Source organism: Malurus melanocephalus, unplaced genomic scaffold, assembly GCF_030028575.1.
Source record: "Malurus melanocephalus ecotype Western Australia unplaced genomic scaffold, MMel_1.1 scaffold_398, whole genome shotgun sequence".
NCBI classification, from domain to species: Eukaryota; Metazoa; Chordata; class Aves; order Passeriformes; family Maluridae; genus Malurus; species Malurus melanocephalus.
Genome location: NW_026623630.1, coordinates 161,838 through 165,117, shown reverse-complemented (window position 1 = coordinate 165,117; position 3,280 = coordinate 161,838). Strand labels below are relative to the sequence as shown.

The following is a 3,280-nucleotide window of genomic DNA, read 5'->3' as shown; positions in this document are numbered from 1 at the left end:
TGGGCCGGGCTGAGCAGGGCTGGGCCGGGTTGGGCCGGTCTGTCCCGCCCCAGGGCGGTGAGAGCGGTGGGAGGAGATCGCGGCGGTCCCGCCCCGCCGCCGGGAGCGCGGCCAGCGCCGCTCCAGAAGAGGCGCCGGGAGCCGCGGCAGCCGCAGGATTACGGTGCTGGCTCCGCGGGGAAGGACAGCGCTGCGGCGGCTGGAGAGACTCGGCTGCAGGTGGGTAACTTCGGGGAACAAAGTTGGGCAGCGGCGGAGGGGAGCGCCGAGCACCCCGCGTCCCTCGGGAGCGACGGAGCGGGGGAACCGCGGGGCTGAGCCGGGAACACCGAGACGGCTCCGGGCGGGGGCAGCGGGACGGGAATGCTGTGCCGGGGTCGGGGGATGCCGTGTGTGCCCGGCTCGGAAAATACTGTGCCGGGTTCGAGGTATGCCGTGCCCGGCTCGGAAAATGCTGTATCGGGTTCGAGGGATGCCGTGCCCGGCTTGGAAAATACTGTGTCGGCTCGGGGGGACGCCGTGCCCCGGCTCGGGGGGATGCCGTGCCCCGGCTCGGAAAATACTGTGTCGGGTTCGAGGGATGCCGTGCCCGGCTTGGAAAATACTGTGTCGGCTCGGGGGGATGCCGTGCCCCGGCTTGGGGGAATGCCTTGCCCGGCTTGGAGAATGCTGTGCCCGGCTCGGGGGGGATGCAGTGCCCCGGCTCTTGGGGATGCCGTGCCCGGTTCGGAAAATACTGTGTCGGGTTCGAGGGATGCCGTGCCCCGGCTCGGGGGATACCTTGCCCGGCTTGGAGAATGCTGTGCCCGTCTCGGGCGATGCCGTGCCAGGCATGGGCGTTCAGTACGTGCCGCTGCCCGCCTGGGTGATCCTCGCTGATGGCATTTGCGAGGCTCCTGTCCTCCCTGCAGGGAGCTGCTGTCCCCCCAGCCCGCCCGTCCCCGGGGTGAAGGCTCGGCCAGGCGCCCGTGGCTCCCCCGAGGGCTGGGGAGCGTGGGCTGCTGACCGTCTGAGTGTCTGCGCGGGATTTGGGTWTTTTACCACCCTGAAACCGTTCTTAGTGAGTCTGGAGTTAAGTTCTAAAGCTGTGCGGCTCTGGCTTTGCTTTAATTAAGCGCTAATTGCCTCCAATGCGGGAAGGCGCGTACGGGAGCTCGCCCCCAGCTCCGCTGGGGATCCGGCGTGTCGGAGTCAAACAACCCCCGCACCGCGCCACTCGAGCCYTGTTGAAAAGCTCTTCCCTCTTCCTCTCGAACGATCATTTTGCTCTTTCTGCACGTCCCTGGGGCCGCTCGGTTTTGACCAGAAGTTTCCCCTCAGCCGGGGGAGCGCAGGCTGAGCTGGAGCGAAGTTTCCTCGGTTTTTCGGTGGCACAGCCGCCGCCTCCGCTCTCCCCTGCAGCAGCCTCTGCAGGGTTCGCCTGCTCGCTGTTCCTTCTCCAAACGCTGATTTTTGCCTCCTCTCTTGCAACTTTATTTTTGCGGTTCGTACCTTGTTGGGTCCCCAGCATCGTGGTGTGACCTTGTTGGCCCCGCTGGTGGTGCCTGGCTGTGATGAACCCAAATCCCAGCATTGTTTTGTTGGGATGGAGAGGGATCAGCCCGTTCYTGATGGGAAATGATCCAGCAATAGCCTTGGGTGGGAACTGGTTAGTCAGGATCGCCTTACTGGTGCCACGGGCACACACATGGAATCAATCCGTCAATCCTGATTTTYAGCTGTCCTCAAAGTGCTTGTTTTACACCAGGGGGAAGAATGTCGGTATTTTTACCRCGAGCACAAAAATCAAAACCAAGACCTTATGAAGGACAAGAAACTCTCCAAAGTATGGGCTGTTTTATTGTGCAAGAGGAACTTGAATTCTAGCTTAAGCTGYATGCCAGGCTTGTTCAGCGATGTATTTTTAAAATATCTATGGAAAGTTACGAAAAAATTATTAAAATCAGTAGCAGAAATGCTGAACTTGTAAGCATTGGAAGTGTGTTGCTACCCCATGTGGACTTGTTCCAGAAAGTTGTTTATTATGCAAGAGACTTTCCAGAGTAATCTGGCAAATGCATTTGTGAAAGCATTTGTGGGAAGTGCTTTGGTGAAGGTGTTTAATTCTTKCCAAAATGCTGGGGATGTGGTGTTGGGGCTGCAGGTACAGGCACAGAGCGCTGGGATCTGTCCTGCCCCGCTGCTCTTCCCTGTTCCTCGGGGCTCCTGCAGCATCCACAGAGCTTCTGCTTCTCTCTGTCACTCTTAGCATTGCTTTGCAGTGCAGGGAATGAGCTCAGAGCTGGARGCAGGGCTGKTWTTTTGGGAATAAAGCAGKGCTGTTTTCTGGGAATAAAGCAGKGCTSTTTTCTGGGAATATAGCAGAGGGAGAGAACACTGGCTCTATGGGTTGGCAATGGCATTGACTGTGGGGTTTGTCCAGAGTGGGGTTTGTGGTTGGCATCTCGCTGAATGGAACAGGTAGAGTTTGTCTAGTTGATGTGAAACTTGTTTTTTTCTGTCCTAAGGACGTTAAACTGCTGGATTTTTGGGGTTTGGAGCTGCTGTGGGGTGGTGGCAAGCTCTGGTTGGTCATTCCTGTGGCGCTGGCACTCACTCAGCTCCAATGCTGTTAACCCAACTTGGGGTTTTGTCCCAAAATCCATGCATGCCTCCAGCTGGCAGATCCTGCAGATCTTTGGGCTGGGTGTGATGTATGAACCTACCGAAACAACTCGTTCTGTGAATTCCCGAAGATCACGTCACCGTAGCTAAGGAGCGATGCCGTGTTTTCCTGACGCTTTTCTATAATGCTTCTGTTGGAGTTTCCACCCACTAACAAATGCTTCCAGCCACTTGTGCAGGGGCGGCGGTTTTGGTTGTTTGTTTTTTCTGAGCAAGCCTTTGATGTTGTTTATGTTCTCGTGGTGTTTTCTTGTGGGAATTTTCCCATTGAAACACCACAAGAACATCTTAATGTTGTTGTGATACAGCAACRGGAGGTTTCTGCAAATAGATTCAATCTTTTCTTCCTGGAAGTGGCTGAGCCTTGCAAGTGGCATAAGCCAATGGTTTTGTATGTATGGAAGTGATTATCAGGGTTTGCTTTGATACCAGAAGACACAGATTAACTGTAGTCTGCAAACAAGATTTTTTTTTGTGTATTAACAGTGGTGTGAGGATGTGTGTGAGTTACCAGCAGGGAAAGGGAAGTTATTAGTGATGAGGAATGACTGGAGCTGGAGGTAAATGTGTCCCTCCTGAGTATAAAAACTTTGGATGACTTGAGAAATAATCACAA

At 55.5% G+C, this 3,280-nt stretch overlaps 1 protein-coding gene across 1 annotated transcript in view; it reads left to right on the top strand.

The window, feature by feature from the left end:
- Positions 1 to 91: 91 nt before the first annotated feature.
- Positions 92 to 3,280, top strand: part of CNTN3 (contactin 3) — an 89,736-nt gene continuing 86,547 nt past the window's right edge. The window contains exon 1 of the mRNA XM_057379264.1: positions 92 to 219. The gene's annotated coding sequence lies outside the window, so the exon portion shown is untranslated. The remainder of the gene's footprint in view (positions 220 to 3,280) is intronic.